Consider the following 18,742-nt stretch of genomic DNA (forward strand, 5'->3'; position numbering starts at 1 on the left):
TAATAGGTTTTCTAAATGAGGTTAACTAATTAAAACGATTGATTGCACATTATAATATATTTGACTATTTCCACATTAATTCGATTCGCACGCGTTCATATTATACGAATACTACTACTAGACCGCGTTAAAGCAAATCGGTTTAGTTGATTTTTTCCATTTTCCATACATTACGATCCAAAAGTAGTCTCTAGAGGCGCTTAGCTTGAAGTCTCAGAGCTATATATATATAGTAATACAGGGCTTCAGTCTCAGAGGGGTTGAACATTTTCTTCTAAACTATATAATGCCAGAGAACCATCACACAACACTTCCTACTTCTGAAGATGAAGGAAGTATTCTCCCCTTTAACAACGCAATTGGAGACTGTTGCGAGTGAAGTTTTGGTGAATTACATTGCCAAACCTGATGTGACCAAATTGGGTTCTGAAATATTCAATCACTTCTTGTGCGCGGCCAGAACTTCGATCGCAGAATTGCAATTAAGATGTTCTTCTTCAGGCTGCTCCCGGTCGTTCTATTCTACGTAAGAAGATATATAAACACCTTTTGTTTTTTATTTCAAATCGAAATTAGAGTTCACTAACGCTATGTTTGGTTGAGGAATTTGGGAACGAATTTGGAAATGGAAAGGAAAAAAGTAGGTGAAATGTGAATAAAGTATACTTATATTTCACATACATTTTCCAAATCCCTTCCCAAATCTCAACTAACTCGTTTGGAAACAGCCTAATTTAGTAACTTTTTGGCTATTTAGCTAAAATATGAGCTAAAAAAACTAGTATGTTTGGGATGACTTTTTGACTTTTGGATGAAAAGATGTGCAAAAAGTAGAAAGAAAAGAGAATCTGCCTTTTTGGTATAGGCTGTTGGCTTTTTGGTTTTTTTAGTAACTTTTTGGCTTTTTGGCTAAATAGGACGCTTCCCAAACGAGGCCTAAATACAACATAAGTCTTATTATTAATATTACATATTCAATGGAAAATATTAATCTTCTTTTATATATATATATATACATTGACGTATCTATATAACATGACCACTTGAGCACATATACTGTGTTTAGTGGTCATGTTACTCAAGTGACAAAAAATACACACATAATGTGTTAGATCACATCTTGCCTTTAATATTAATCTTCTATTTTTGTCATTATTCTTATAATATTATTTTTTTTTTCGAGTTCTATATACATCATATGTGCGGACCACTAATATATGTACATATATATCAAGAAAATTTTAAATCACTTTTCTAAAAAATTGGGCCCAGTTTGGATTTTGGAAAGATTTTTGAGAGTTCAAGATTTTTTCATAACTTTTATACATTTTAAGTGTATTTAGATTCAGTCGATCTAAAAACTTTAAAAAAATAGAAAATATATATATATATATATTTTTCTACATACATTGAGTGAATCTAAAAACTAAAAAACATTGATTAAAAAAAAAAGTTCACTATAAATATAAATCAAAAATCAAAAACAATTTTTGAAAATTTCAAAATCAAAGAGAGTTTTAAAAATCATTTAAGAATTTGAAAAGCAAACAAGTTTTGAATTTTCAAAAATTTTAAAACTATTTTTAGAATATACAACTAAACAAGTTTTTAAATTTTGTCAACTCTTTTTTAAAAGTTATTTTTCAAAATTGATTTTGAAAACCAAACAAAACGGACTAGAGTTTTTTACTTTCCCTATTTTTTTACTTTTTAGTGAAATTTTTTAATATTTTATATAATTTTTTATTTTTAGATACACCTAATCAAGGTATACTTAAAAAAGATAATATTTATGAAAAAAAAAAATTCAAAAAATTCATCAAATGCAAAAAATATACAAAAATACTAAAATTTAGTACATTTTTATATTTTGTTATATTTAATGAATTTTATAAAACATTTGTACAAATTAAATATTTTTTAAGTATATATGAATATTAAGTAGATATAAAAAGTAAAAAATAAATATAATATTTAAAAATATACCAAAACTATTAAAGTATGAATTAAAAATTTTAAAAACTCAAAACCATGAAGTGTAATATTCTAATTTCCATGCTATTTCAGGATTCTTATGATCGTCTCAAAAGACTCTATTAGCTGTCATGTTGAGTATTTGAAATGGTGTCGTCGTGTCTAATGTCATTGTGTTTGGTGAAATAAATTATGGTCTCATTTGGGAATTTGGCTAATTTAATTATTTTTTTGACATTTTGTTCTATTTAATGAATTTTATAAAACATTTGTACAAATTAAATATTTTTTAAGTATATATGAATATTAAGTAGATATAAAAAGTAAAAAATAAATATAATATTTAAAAATATACCAAAACTATTAAAGTATGAATTAAAAATTTTAAAAACTCAAAACCATGAAGTGTAATATTCTCATTTCCATGCTATTTCAGGATTCTTATGATTGTCTCAAAAGACTCTATTAGTTGTCATGTTGAGTATTTGAAATGGCGTCGTCGTGTCTGATGTCATTGTATTTGGTGAAATAAATTATGGTCTCATTTGGGAATTTGGCTAATTTAATTATTTTTTTTTACTTTTTAACTATTTTGTTAGGGATGAATTGTGGAATTTTTTTAGTTAAATTGATGGTTGTGAGAGAAAAAAATGATTGATTGTAGTGTAAGATGTGATATTTTGTCTAACTAGCTATTTTAGTCTCTTTTTTTTTTTTTTTTTCTTTATTAACTATTTTAATCAAGATCCAAGTTGCCAAACAAGATGTAATAGTACTGGAGCAAATATATGTAACATTATTTTAATTTGATTTTTATTAATTTAAATAGTACATCTATCACTTTATGTTAGTCTTTTAAAAAATAATTGGACAAGTATAAATATGAATAGTGTGGATTATTCTTTCAAAACCATCAAATATCTTCTCAGTTTGGTGAGAGGTTTTTTGGTACCCTTCAACACTACTCATCTTTTATGGCACTTGTTCCATCGTTTCTTAAAAAATAGTTTTAAATTGAAAAATCTTACTATTCATAAAAATTCTTTAAAATATTTAAGAAAAAACTCCTAAATTTATGCAATGGTGTGTGATAATGTTAAACTCACAATTTGATATTTACAATGTCGAAATAACATTATCACAACAGTGCAAATGCTAGTTTTTGGTAAGGTTTGATTTTTAACACTGGGATGTTTAATACTTGCACTTTTGGATACTGAGGTGAAAGAGGAGGGGGGGGGGGGGGGGGAAGGGAATGGTTGTAGTAGTGGGAAAAAGAAAGAAAGTGATTATAACTTCTTATTATTGTGTTTGGATGAATAAAAGAACTTACTTGGATAGAGTCAATAAAAGAAAAGCAAAGAAAGTATTTTATTTTATTTTACCAAAATAACATTCCATATTAATAAGTTATTTTTTTAGTTTCTTCCCCCATAGGATAATTTTGATATTTTAAAAATGTTTCATTAAATTCGTTTTTGTTCTCACTAAATTTCACGACTTTTCGTGAGAAACAACTTACTTAATCATCCAAACAAGTTAAAAGAGATTTCTTTTTCTCCTTTTCTTTTCTTTTCCCCGTTAAATTCCTCTACCCAAACAGAGTTTTGGCCTATTTTATTTTTCCATTTCTCAATTCAACAAATATAACCAAGCATAACTGGCAATATCTCTATTTGTTTCTCCCCAATCTCTCTCTCTCACCGAAAACTCTAGTCCAGAGGCTCCCCTCTTTTATCCCCAAAACCCAGGGTCTGTATCTAAATATCCCTCTCGTGATCTCACGGACTCTCTGTGCTGGTATGTGGTCTTCTTGCCGACGAACATGGTGTACTCTCTCCCTCTCTCTCTGGCTTTCTCTCTCAAGATTGTAGTTGTATAATGCAGTTTTGGTGGTCCACACTTTCACATTGGGTTTTGATCCTTTGGGTTGAGTTTGTTACTCCGGGCCGTATTTTGTTTAATGATTCAGTGAAGCTTGAAGTACACCAGGATCTCGATCTCATTCTTCATACATCAATCTTTGCTGAAAAAGTGAATCTTGGGTGCCCTTGGAGGTGTTGGAAAATGGGTCCTGCCTATTTTGGGACATTGGGGAATTTTGGGGCATTTCCGATGTGATTTCAGGAATTTTTTGGCTAATACAAGTTTTCCTGGTTTGTGATTTGTTGTTTCTGGTCAATTTATGATATTTTTCTAGGTTGCGTATGTGTTTGTATTGATAAATATTTTGGTATTTTTTTTGAGTATGTGATTGTATGATTTTGTTGACGAAACCAAATGAGAGAGACAGATTACAGTTGAATTTTATGATGTGATGGATTATAGCATTGCCAAAGCATAAGATTTCCGGCATGCTTTACTCAGTTGAATCTCCAACTTAACAACACAATCTTCATTCTCTTCATTCTTCCTTTTTTGTTTATTTTCTTAGATCTCATCTCGCTCAGGGTGGCTCAATTTGATATTAATGATTGAAATTGTTAACTCAATACTTTTTGTTAGGACATTGGAGAACATCATAGCAAATGTTAAATGAGAAATGATGTTAGCCTTAATTTAGCATGTCTTTTGACAGACCACTAGAGTTTGGCTATCATTTTGGGGCTAAAAAATTATAAAATGATAAAATACGCTAAATGAGTTAATAAGAAAATATCACATCCCACTCATAATCCTTACACTTTTTTTCTCGCAAAAATCAAAAACGCCAAAAAATTCAAACCAAACGAGGCTAAAAAGCCGTTCAAAAAAAAAAAAAGAGACTAAAAAGGTCAAGCTAAAAAAAATCATAACACAAAAAAATTGACTATATTAACCAACGCCAAACGAAGCTTAAATTTCAAGAAATCTTGCTAAAACATGACATTGGCAGTGTCTTTAACACTCCGTTGGAGATGGTTACATATAGCAACAGCTCTATATATGTGTACACTACAACATTTTCTTAGTTCAGTGACACTTGAAAGTGCCACTAAACTACTCTTTCAGTGACAATTTTTAGCCTTATGGCATTTTCAACAAGTGTCATTTATACCCATGCCAAGGTAGATACTAGTGACACCTCAGCGACACTTGCAAATGCATGATAAGACACCTTGACGTCATGATAGACACTATCTATGGCACTATCAAGCGCCATTACAGAAAGATTTAGTGGCACTTGTAAGTGTCATTCCACCATCAAGGCTAAAGATTTTCAGCTACACTTTGATGTCATGATAGACACTATTCGTGACGCTATCAAGTGCCATAAAAGAAGACTTACAATCTAAAAAATGCCATTGTACGAATTTCTAATGACGCTTATTATGCCACAATTGATATTTTTAACAACTTTATAAATGCCCCTAAATCCAATTCATATGTGTCATAAATGGATATAAGTGTCATCGGAGCTTATTCTAGTGACATTTTGCAAAGTTACTACCACTACTACGAAATGCCACTTATATGTTCTTTTCATTGACACTTTTAAAAGTCACAATTAAGCATGCGTAAATGCCTGTAAAAATTATATCGATTTTATAAAAAAATTAATATTAACACCAAAACACTTAAATATTAACCACCCAAATTTCAGTCAAATGCACTAAAAAAACATAAATTTTCTATCAATATTGACACCAAAACCAAAGCTCTTTGAGCTGAATTATGTTCTTGATGTTTTTAGACACTTAAATATAGGGGTATGCATCCCCAAGAGACAATTTGTTACACAAACACATAAAAATAATCTTGTAACCAAGTCCATAATTTCAGAAAAACTGACTCAGAAAAGTTAGTATGGAGATATGCTTCAAGAGAACTTGAAAAATGGAGTTAAAAATGGTTAAATGTAAGTAAGTTTGCAATCATGGGCATAAAGAAATTTTTTTGTGAAAACTTTCATATAACAAAGAACAAATCTTACATTTATGACAAAATTCTAGATGCGAATGTATGAAAATAGATATGATTTTTTTTCCCAGTAAACTTAGGTATTGTTGTGATTTTCTAGAGGTTTGGGTAGAAATTGCTTTAAGGGAAGCTCTGTTTACTAGTACTAAATGCATGTGTTACACAAACACGTACAAAAAGAAGTATAACCTCCACCTTTTCAAATATCCCTCCATTAATATAATCGTAAAAGCTTTGGGTACAAGTCAATCATCACAAGTAGAAGAAACAACCAAGCTAGTGTGGATCACGTATGTACCTTCAAAAGTACAATTTTTTGGCTGGTTAGCATGGGAAAATAGAGTTAAGACTGCTGATTTTCTTCAAAGGATAGGTGTTCTTCAAGGCAATGTCCCAATCCTATGTTTTTTGAAAAAATGAAGATGAATCTGTGGGCCATGTACTGTTGCATTGTCTCTTGGCTTAGAGAATATGGGCTACAATGCTAAATTGGTGGGATGTACAGGGGGCTTTGCCAGGTACAACTGAAAGTCTATTCCATTGGTGGGAGGGAGGTAGGTTTCTTGAAAAAGGAGAGGAAAATTTGGAGGGCTATACCATTGGCTGTTTCGTGGTCTTTATGGAAGATGAGTAATGAGTGTGTGTTTAATGCTTCTATCCCCAACTTGGTTGAATTGTGTGAGTTGACGAAGATTAGAATTGCTCTTTGGCTGAAGTCAGATTACAAGGAGGTTGTGTAAAAGAAAAGGAAGTAGAATAGAATGTATGTTGTGTGTGTACTCGTAGGAAAAAAAAGAAAAAAAAAGACGTTGCTTAAATATTCATTAATAATTTAAATCGTTGAATCAACTTGGAAAACGATCCCTAATCCTTACTCAAATCCGTAATCCTCGAAAAATTGACCAAAAAATTAAGTGCATGGATTAGATTTGTTTTAAAATTGGCCTACATGACAGTAAGTTTGAGTTTGATTTGCACTAAACATTTTATATTCTTTATCAGCCTAAAACAAACAGGATCAAAATGTCCAAATATGTAGCTATCTAAAGCCTGGGGATGACCCTAGATATATTTGGGTTTTTCAAGCGGAGTGCTCTGGACCTATTTCTTTGTTGAAAGGAGAGAGAAGCAGGCAGGCAGAGCAAAAGGGCTTGGCTATTGGCACCTTGTTAAGAATCGAAAGAAAATTTTGTATGATTAAAACTACAATCCATTTCATTTGTTCAATATAACTTCGACTTGAAATTCAAAAACCCTAAATCATTTAACAGAATAAATCATCTCATCTATCACACCAATAATTAGTTCAAAAAACCCTAAATCCTGAACAAAAATCAAAACTCATTTACTCATTTCACAAAAATCAAAATCCTACAACATCAACTCAAAAAAAAAAAAAAAAAAAAAACCAGAGCTAGAGTGAAATGGGAAAATAAAGGAAGAGAGAGAGAGACCTGAATGCCGATGGGAGCCGAGGAGACGGTGACTGACCGATGGTGAGCAACTATGAGAGAGAGAGGGAGAGCACGACTCTGTTTGGTGTTTGGTCACTTTGTTTGCTGTATGTGTCTGTGATACAGAGAAATAAAAAATTAATAATACTAAATTGTTATGTGTAGATTCTAATAGGTAGACTATTGTCCAATAGTTCCTGTGATAATCAATGATATTTTTCATAAAACACTATTAAAAAAAAAATATTATTAAACATTATTTGATGATGTTCAATGAATTTCTGACACTTACAATGCTTTTTATCTTTGTTAGGCAAATAAAATAATAATATGGTGTAAGTTGGATCACATCCTCTAACCATTGTAATCTCCTTCCAATCCAAGTGTATCAAACCTCAAAGCAAGCGTGCATCTAATCCCAATCTAATCGACTCACAAGGACCAAGTGCCAAAAAGGCTTGCACCTTGCTTGGTTTTCAAACTTAAAATACAATTTATTAATTTTTGATTTTACTGAACTTTTTATATTTTAAATAAAACTTGCACTTAATCTAGATGCAATTAAAAATTAAAATATTTGTGAAAAAGTTTAAAAGAAATTCATGACGTTATAAAAATGGCACATTTTCATATTTTTTTATAAATTTCTAAATAAATAATTTATTTTTTAGGTACATTCAAAAAATTAAAAAATGACTAAAATATAAATAAAAACAAAATTTCACTACAAAAATAAAAAAATCAAAAATTAAACTACGCAGACTCCTATATTTGCATGACCAAATCTAATTTTAATCCATGCAAAGTCATAATAATATACAGAGAAATACTTTATGTCACCATTTTGTCCCACTACATATGTAGATAATCATAATTGGTTCCTTATTTGAAAATACTCATTAAGAAAATAACGAAAATAAATAATAAAATGTTATGCATCTGATTATATAAAACAAAACAAAAACAAAAAAAATTAACAGGTGACAGTAAATTATTTTCCTTATGGTTGATGTAGCCTCTCTATTTGTAAATATCAATGTAGCCTCTCATCTATGAACACATACACTTTATCCCTTTCAATTATAAAATTTTTTCACTTTTACCCCCTCAAAATAACTTTCAAAAGGGGCGTATGTATATGATTTTTATAGTTAAGGATGTCAATATGAACATGTTTATAGATAAATGGAATAAAGTGATATTTACTATTAATTGAGAGATTTTGGTGTAATTAACCTTTTTCCCCATTGACGTACCGTTCAAAATCATACAAATTTGTGTCTAAAACAAGATTGATTTCTACAAAGTTGATGCCATCTTGAAGTGATTTCAAATCTGTACTTAAATATATTCTAATAATTAAAAAAACAATATTAGTATTAATTATGTACTTCTTCCTTCACCCATGGAAAGGTGGTGACAAATTCAAAAATTTAACAGCCGTATCCAACTCAGGTGGAAAAATGATGATAATTCCAAGAATGCACGTGCAAGATTAGCAAATTTGCTTCATTTCATTCTACCATTCTAGTAGGTTTTCTAAATGAGGTTAACTAGTTAAAACAATTGATTGCACATTATAATATATTTGCTTTTTACAACATCGAGGGAATTACTTGAAACGTTTTCACTCTCGCAAAGGTGGTGGCAAATTGAAAAAGTTGACTATCATATCCAACTCAGGTGGAAAATGATGATAATTCCTAGAACACACATGCAAGATTAAGAAATTTTCTAATAGGTTTTCTAAATGAGTAAACCATTGATTGCACATATAATATATTTGACCTTTTCCGCATTAATTCAATTCCCACGTGTTCATATTATACGAATACTACTACTAGACCGCGTTAAAGCGAATCGGTTTAGTTGATTTTTTCCATTTTCTTTACATTCCTATCCAAAGGTAGTCTCTAGAGGCGCTTAGGTTTAAGTCTCAGAGCTATATATATATATAACAGGGGCGCTTAGCTTCAGTCGCAGAGCTATATGTATATATAGTAATACAGGGCTTCAGTCTCAGAGGGGTTGAACATTTTCTTCTAAACTATATAATGCCAGAGAACCATCACACTACAACACTTCCTACTTCTGAAGATGAAGGAAGTATTCTCCCCTTTCACAACGCAATTGGAGAGACTGCTGCGAGTGCGAGGGAAGTTTTGGTGACTTACATTGTCAAACCTGCTGTCAGCAAATTGGGCTCTGAAATATTCAATCACTTCTTTGTGCGAGGCCAGAACTTCGATCGCAGAATTGCGATTAAGATGATGTTCTTCATGCTGCTACTGATCGTTCTATTTTGCACTGAAATGTAAGACTCTGATTAGGTGCACTTAGCGCCCCTGTTCTATTCTAGTTAATAAAAAATTTCACTGAAAAGTAAGACTCTGATTAGGTGAGCGACTATGAGAGAGAGAGGGAGAGCAAGACTCTGTTTGGTGTTTGGTCACTCTGTTTGGTGTCTGTATCTGTGATACAGAGAAATAAAAAATTAATAATACTAAATTGTTATGTGTAGATTCTAATAGGTAGACCATTGTCCAATAGGTGCTATGATAATCAATGATATTTTTCATAAAACACTATTAAAAAAATGTTATTAAACGTTATTTGAGGATGTTCAATGAATTTCTGACACTTACAAATTGATGCTTTTTATCTTTGTTAGGCAAATAAAATAATAATATGGTGTAAGTCAGATCACAACCTCTAACCATTGCAATCTCCTTCCAATCCAAGTGTATCAAACATCAAAGCAAGCGTGCATCTAATCCCAATCTAATCGACCCGCAAGGACAAAGTGCCAAAAAGGCTTGCACCTTGTTTGGTTTTCAAACTTAAAATACAATTTATTAATTTTTTGATTTTACTGAACTTTTTATATTTTGAATAAAACTTGCACTTAATCTAGATGCAATTAAAAATTAAAATATTTGTGAAAAAGTTTACAAGAAATTCATGATGTAATAAAAATAGCACATTTTCATATTTTTTTATAAATTTCTACATAAATAATTTATTGTTTAGATACAATCAAAAAAATTAAAAAAATGACTAAAATATAAATAAAAACAAAATTTCACTACAAAAAAAAAATAAAAATAAATAAAATTAAACTACGCAGACTCCTATATTTGCATGACCAAATCTAATTTTAATCCATGTAAAGTCATAACAATATACAGAGAAATACTTTATGTCACCATTTTGTCCCACTACATATGTAGATAATCATAATTGGTTCCTTATTTGAAAATACTCATTAAGAAAATAACGAAAATAAATAATAAAATGTTATGTATCCGATTATATAAAACAAAACAAAAAACAAAAAAAAATTAACAGGTGACAGTAAATTATTTTCCTTATGGTTGATGTAGCCTCTCTATTTGTAAATATCAATGTAGCCTCTCATCTATGAACACATACACTTTATCCCTTTCAATTATAAAATTTTTTCACTTTTACCCCCTCAAAATAACTTTCAAAAGGGGCACATGTATATGATTTTTATAGTTAAGGATGTCAATATGAACATGTTTATAGATAAATGGAATAAAGTGATATTTACTATTAATTGAGAGATTTTGGTGTAATTAATCTTTTTCCCTCTTGACGTACCGTTCAAAATCATACAAATTCGTGTCTAAAACAAGATTGATTTCTACAAAGTTGATGCCATCTTGAAGGGATTTCAAATCTGTACTTAAATATATTCTAATAATTAAAAAAACAATATTAGTATTAATTATGTACTTCTTCCTTCACCCCTAGAAAGGTGGTGACAAATTCAAAAATTTAACAGCCATATCCAACTCAGGTGGAAAAATGATGATAATTCCAAGAATGCACGTGCAAGATTAGGAAATTTGCTTCATTTCATTCTACCATTCTAGTAGGTTTTCTAAATGAGGTTAACTAGTTAAAACAATTGATTGCACATTATAATATATTTGACTGTTTACAACATCGACGGAATTACTTGAAACGTGTTCACTCTTGCAAAGGTGGTGACAAATTCAAAGTTGACTGTCATATCCAACTCAGGTGGAAAAATGATGATAATTCCTAGAACGCACATGCAAGATTAAGAAATTTTCTAATAGGTTTTCTAAATGAGGTTAACTAGTTAAAACGATTGATTGCACATTATAATATATTTGACTTTTTCCACATTAATTCAATTCGCACGCGTTCATATTATACGAATACTACTACTAGACCGCGTTAAAGCAAATCGGTTTAGTTGATTTTTTCCATTTTCCATACATTCCTATCCAAAAGTAGTCTCTAGAGGCGCTTAGCTTGAGGTCTCAGAGCTATATATATATAGTAATACAGGGCTTCGGTCTCAGAGGGGTTGAACATTTTCTTCTAAACTATATAATGCCAGAGAACCATCACACAACACTTCCTACTTCTGAAGATGAAGGAAGTATTCTCCCCTTTAACAACGCAATTGGAGAGACTGTTGCGAGTGAAGTTTTGGTGAATTACATTGCCAAACCTGATGTGACCAAATTGGGTTCTGAAATATTCAATCACTTCTTCTGCGAGGCCAGAACTTCGATCGCAGAATTGCGATTAAGATGTTCTTCTTCAGGCTGCTCCCGGTCGTTCTATTCTACGTAAGAAGATACATAAATACCCTTTGTTTTTTATTTCAAATCGAAATTAGAGTTCACTAACGCTATGTTTGGTTGAGGAATTTGGGAACGAATTTGGAAATGGAAAGGAAAAAAGTAGGTGAAATGTGAATAAAATATACCTATATTTCACCTAATTTCACATACATTTTCCAAATCCCTTCCCAAATCTCAACTAACTCGTTTGGAAACAGCCTAATTTAGTAACTTTTTGACTATTTAGCTAAAATATGAGCTAAAAAAAACTAGTATGTTTGGGATGACTTTTTGACTTTTTATGAAAAGATGTGCAAAAAGTAGAGAGAAAAGAGAATCTGCCTTTTTGGTATGGACTGTTGGCTTTTTGATTTTTTTAGTAACTTTTTGGCTTTTTGGCTAAATAGGACGCTTCCCAAACGAGGCCTAAATACAACATAAGTCTTATTATTAATATTACATATTCAATGGAAAATATTAATCTTCTTTTATATATACATATATATTGACATATCTATATAACATGACCACTTGAGCACATATACTGTGTTTAGTGGTCATGTTACTCAAGTGACAAAAAATACACACATAATGTGTTAGATCACATCTTGCCTTTAATATTAATCTTCTATTTTTGTCATTATTCTTATAATATTATTTTTTTTCGAGTTCTATATACATCATATGTGCGGACCACTAATATCTATACATACGTATCAAGAAAATTTTAAATCACTTTTCTGAAAAATTGGGCCCAGTTTGGATTTTGGAAAGATTTTTGAGAGTTCAAGATTTTTTCATAAATTTTATACATTTTAAATGTATTTAGATTGAGTCAATCTAAAAACTTTAAAAAAATAGAAAATATATATATATCTACATATTTGTTAGTATTTAATATTTTCAAAAGAAAAATCACAAATTTTATACGATTTAAATATATTTAGATTGAGTCGATCTAAAAACTTTAAAAAAATAGAAAATATATATATATCTTTCTACATATTTGTTAGTATTTAATATTTTCAAAAAAAAATCATAAATTTTATACGATTTAAATATATTTACATTGAGTGAATCTAAAAACTAAAAAACATTAATTAAAAAAAAAGTTCACTATAAATATAAATCAAAAATCAAAAACAATTTTTGAAAATTTCAAAATCAAACAGAGTTTTAAAAATCATTTAAGAATTTGAAAAGCAAATAAGTTTTGAATTTTCAAAATTTTTAAAACTATTTTTAGAATATACAACTAAACAAGTTTTTAAATTTTGTCAACTCTTTTTTAAAAGTTATTTTTCAAAATTGATTCTAAAAACCAAACTAAACGGACTTAAGTTTTTTACTTTCCCTATTTTTTTACTTTTTAGTGAAATTTTTTAATATTTTATATAATTTTTTATTTTTAGATACACCTAATCAAAGTATACTTAAAAAAGATAATATTTATGAAAAAAAAATTCAAAAAATTCATCAAATACAAAAAATATACAAAAATACTAAAATTTAGTACATTTTTATATTTTGTTCTATTTAATGAATTTTATAAAACATTTGTACAAATTAAATATTTTTTAAGTATATATGAATATTAAGTAGATATAAAAAGTAAAAAATAAATATAATATTTAAAAATATACCAAAACTATTAAAGTATGAATTAAAAATTTTAAAAACTCAAAACCATGAAGTGTAATATTCTCATTTCCATGCTATTTCAGGATTCTTATGATTGTCTCAAAAGACTCTATTAGTTGTCATGTTGAGTATTTGAAATGGCGTCGTCGTGTCTGATGTCATTGTATTTGGTGAAATAAATTATGGTCTCATTTGGGAATTTGGCTAATTTAATTATTTTTTTTTACTTTTTAACTATTTTGTTAGGGATGAATTGTGGAATTTTTTTAGTTAAATTGATGGTTGTGAGAGAAAAAAATGATTGATTGTAGTGTAAGATGTGATATTTTGTCTAACTAGCTATTTTAGTCTCTTTTTTTTTTTTTTTTTTCTTTATTAACTATTTTAATCAAGATCCAAGTTGCCAAACAAGATGTAATAGTACTGGAGCAAATATATGTAACGTTATTTTAATTTGATTTTTATTAATTTAAATAGTACATCTATCACTTTATGTTAGTCTTTTAAAAAAAAATTGGACAAGTATAAATATGAATAGTGTGGATTATTCTTTCAAAACCATCAAATATCTTCTCAGTTTGGTGAGAGGTTTTTTGGTACCCTTCAACACTACTCATCTTTTATGGCACTTGTTCCATCGTTTCTTAAAAAATAGTTTTAAATTGAAAAATCTTACTATTCATAAAAATTTTTAAAAATATTTAAGAAAAAACTCCAAAAATTTATGCAATGGTGTGTGATAATGTTAAACTCACAATTTGATTTTTACAATGTCAAAATAACATTATCACAACAGTGCAAATGCTAGTTTTTGGTAAGGTTTGATTTTTAACGCTGGGATGTTCAATACTTGCACTTTTGGATACTGAGGTGAAAGAGGAGGGGGGGGGGGGGGGGGGAAGGGAATGGTTGTAGTAGTGGGAAAAAGAAAGAAAGTGATTATAACTTCTTATTATTGTGTTTGGATGAATAAAAGAGAACTTACTTGGATAGAGTCAATAAAAGAAAAGCAAAGAAAGTATTTTATTTTATTTTACCAAAATAACATTCCATATTAATAAGTTATTTTTTTAGTTTCTTCCCCCATAGGATAATTTTGATATTTTAAAAATGTTTCATTAAATTCGTTTTTGTTCTCACTAAATTTCACGACTTTTCGTGAGAAACAACTTACTTAATCATCCAAACAAGTTAAAAGAGATTTCTTTTTCTCCTTTTCTTTTCTTTTCCCGTTAAATTCCTCTACCCAAACAGAGTTTTGGCCTATTTTATTTTTCCATTTCTCAATTCAACAAATATAACCAAGCATAACTGGCAATATCTCTATTTGTTTCTCCCCAATCTCTCTCTCTCACCGAAAACTCTAGTCCAGAGGCTCCCCTCTTTTATCCCCAAAACCCAGGGTCTGTATCTAAATATCCCTCTCGTGATCTCACGGACTCTCTGTGCTGGTATGTGGTCTTCTTGCCGACGAACATGGTGTACTCTCTCCCTCTCTCTCTGGCTTTCTCTCTCAAGATTGTAGTTGTATAATGCAGTTTTGGTGGTCCACACTTTCACATTGGGTTTTGATCCTTTGGGTTGAGTTTGTTACTCCGGGCCGTATTTTGTTTAATGATTCAGTGAAGCTTGAAGTACACCAGGATCTCGATCTCATTCTTCATACATCAATCTTTGCTAAAAAAGTGAATCTTGGGTGCCCTTGGAGGTGTTGGAAAATGGGTCCTGCCTATTTTGGGACATTGGGGAATTTTGGGGCATTTCCGATGTGATTTCAGGAATTTTTTGGCTAATACAAGTTTTCCTGGTTTGTGATTTGTTGTTTCTGGTCAATTTATGATATTTTTCTAGGTTGCGTATGTGTTTGTATTGATAAATATTTTGGTATTTTTTTTGAGTATGTGATTGTATGATTTTGTTGACGAAACCAAATGAGAGAGACAGATTACAGTTGAATTTTATGATGTGATGGATTATAGCATTGCCAAAGCATAAGATTTCCGGCATGCTTTACTCAGTTGAATCTCCAACTTAACAACACAATCTTCATTCTCTTCATTCTTCTTTTTTTGTTTATTTTCTTAGATCTCATCTCGCTCAGGGTGGCTCAATCTGATATTAATGATTGAAATAGTTAACTCAATACTTTTTGTTAGGATATTGGAGAACATCATAGCAAATGTTAAATGATAAATGATGTTAGCCTTAATTTGGCATGTCTTTTGACAGACCACTAGAGTTTGGCTATCATTTTGGGGCTAAAAAATTATAAAATGATAAAATACGCCAAATAAGTTAATAAGAAAATATCACATCCCACTCATAATCGTTACACTTTTTTTCTCGCAAAAATCAAAAACGCCAAAAAATTCAAACCAAACGAGGCTAAAAAGCCGTTCAAAAAAAAAAAAAAAGAGACTAAAAAAGTCAAGCTAAAAAAAATCATAACACAAAAAAATTGACTATATTAACCAACGCCAAACGAAGCTTAAATTTCAAGAAATCTTGCTAAAACATGACATTGGCAGTGTCTTTAACACTCCGTTGGAGATGGTTACATATAGCAACAGCTCTATATATGTGTACTTTTTTTGTTTATTTTCATAGATCTCATCTCGCTCAGGGTGGCTCAATCTGATATTAATGATTGAAATTGTTAACTCAATACTTTTTGTTAGGATATTGGAGAACATCATAGCAAATGTTAAATGATAAATGATGTTAGCCTTAATTTGGCATGTCTTTTGACAGACCACTAGAGTTTGGCTATCATTTTGGGGCTAAAAAATTATAAAATGATAAAATACGCCAAACAAGTTAATAAGAAAATATCACATCCCACTCATAATCGTTACACTTTTTTTCTCGCAAAAATAAAAAACGCCAAAAAATTCAAACCAAACGAGGCTAAAAAGCCGTTCAAAAAAAAAAAAAAAGAGACTAAAAAAGTCAAGCTAAAAAAAATCATAACACAAAAAAATTGACTATATTAACCAACGCCAAACGAAGCTTAAATTTCAAGAAATCTTGCTAAAACATGACATTGGCAGTGTCTTTAACACTCCGTTGGAGATGGTTACATATAGCAACAGCTCTATATATGTGTACACTACAACATTTTCTTAGTTCAGTGACACTTGAAAGTGCCACTAAACTACTCTTTCAGTGACAATTTTTAGTCTTATGGCATTTTCAACAAGTGTCATTTATACCCATGCCAAGGTAGATACTAGTGACACCTCAGCGACACTTGCAAATGCATGATAAGACACCGTGACGTCATGATAGACACTATCTGTGGCACTATCAAGCGCCATTACAGAAAGATTTAGTGGCACTTGTAAGTGTCATTACACCATCAAGGCTAAAGATTTTCAGCGACACTTTGATGTGTGATAGACACTATTCGTGACGATATCAAGTGCCATTAAAGAAGACTTACAATCTAAAAATGGCCATTGTACGAATTTCTAATGACGCTTATTATGCCACAATTGATATTTTTAACAACTTTATAAATGCCCCCAAATCCAATTCATATGTGTCATAAATGGATATAAGTGTCATCAGAGGTTATTCTAGTGACATTTTGCAAAGTTACTACCACTACTACGAAATGCCACTTATATGTTCTTTTCATTGACACTTTTAAAAGTCACAATTAAGCATGCGTAAATGCCTGTAAAAATTATATCGATTTTATAAAAAAGTTAATATTAACACCAAAACACTTAAATATTAACCACCCAAATTTCAGTCAAATGCACTAAAAAAACATAAATTTTCTATCAATATTGACACCAAAACCAAAGCTCTTTGAGCTGAATTATGTTCTTGATGTTTTTAGACACTTAAATATAGGGGTATGCATCCCCAAAAGACAATTTGTTACACAAACACATAAAAATAATCTTGTAACCAAGTCCATAATTTCAGAAAAACTGACTCAGAAAAGTTAGTATGGAGATATGCTTCAAGAGAACTTGAAAAATGGAGTTAAAAATGGTTAAATGTAAGTAAGTTTGCAATCATGGGCATAAAGAAATTTTTTTGTGAAAACTTTCATATAACAAAGAACAAATCTTACATTTATGACAAAATCCTAGATGCGAATGTATGAAAATAGATATGATTTTTTTTCCCAGTAAACTTAGGTATTGTTGTGATTTTCTAGAGGTTTGGGTAGAAATTGCTTTAAGGGAAGCTCTGTTTACTAGTACTAAATGCATGTGTTACACAAACACATACAAAAAGAAGTATAACCTCTACCTTTTCAAATATCCCTCCATTAATATAATCGTAAAAGCTTTTGGGTACAAGTCAATCATCACAAGTAGAAGAAACAACCAAGCTAGTGTGGATCACGTATGTACCTTCAAAAGTCCAATTTTTTGGCTGGTTAGCATGGGAAAACAGAGTTAAGACTGCTGATTTTCTTCAAAGGATAGGTGTTCTTCAAGGCAATGTCCCAATCCTATGTTTTTTGAAAAAATGAAGATGAATCTGTGGGCCATGTACTGTTGCATTGTCTCTTGGCTTAGAGAATATGGGCTACAATGCTAAATTGGTGGGATGTACAGGGGGCTTTGCCAGGTACAACTGAAAGTCTATTCCATTGGTGGGAGGGAGGTAGGCTTCTTGAAAAAGGAGAGGAAAATTTGGCGGGCTATACCATTGGCTGTTTCGTGGTCTTTATGGAAGATGAGTAATGAGTGTGTGTTTAATGCTTCTATCCCCAACTTGGTTGAATTGTGTGAGTTGACGAATATTAGAATTGCTCTTTGGCTGAAGTCAAATTACAAGGAGGTTGTGTAAAAGAAAAGGAAGTAGAATAGAATGTATGTTGTGTGTGTACTCGTAGGAAAAAAAAAGAAAAAAAAAAAAAGACGTTGCTTATATATTCATTAATAATTTAAATCGTTGAATCAACTTGGAAAACGATCCCTAATCCTTACTCAAATCCGTAATCCTCGAAAAATTGACCAAAAAATTAAGTGCATGGATTAGATTTGTTTTAAAATTGGCCTACATGACAGTAAGTTTGAGTTTGATTTGCACTAAACATTTTATATTCTTTATCAGCCTAAAACAAACAGGATCAAAATGTCCAAATATGTAGCTATCTAAAGCTTGGGGATAACCCTAGAT

General features: G+C 30.4%; 1 protein-coding gene across 49 annotated transcripts in view; it reads right to left on the reverse strand.

Moving 5' to 3' along the window:
- The window catches only part of LOC114269955 (uncharacterized), a 278,957-nt gene that overhangs the window by 239,858 nt on the left and 20,357 nt on the right, over window positions 1-18,742 (reverse strand). For 25 of the 49 annotated variants that reach the window (XR_014330808.1, XR_014330815.1, XR_014330797.1 and 22 more), the window contains one exon: window positions 7,329-7,443. The exons of 13 other annotated variants lie outside the window; for them this stretch is intronic. The gene's annotated coding sequence lies outside the window, so the exon portion shown is untranslated. Of the gene's footprint in view, window positions 1-7,328; window positions 7,444-9,502; window positions 9,800-13,946; window positions 17,274-18,742 lie in introns of those variants that run through there. 11 more of the 49 variants (XR_014330811.1, XR_014330804.1, XR_014330830.1 and 8 more) reach the window with 4 other exon arrangements.

This window comes from Camellia sinensis, chromosome 5 (genome assembly GCF_055761805.1).
Source record: "Camellia sinensis isolate YWXY chromosome 5, ASM5576180v1, whole genome shotgun sequence".
NCBI lineage: Eukaryota > Viridiplantae > Streptophyta > Magnoliopsida > Ericales > Theaceae > Camellia > Camellia sinensis.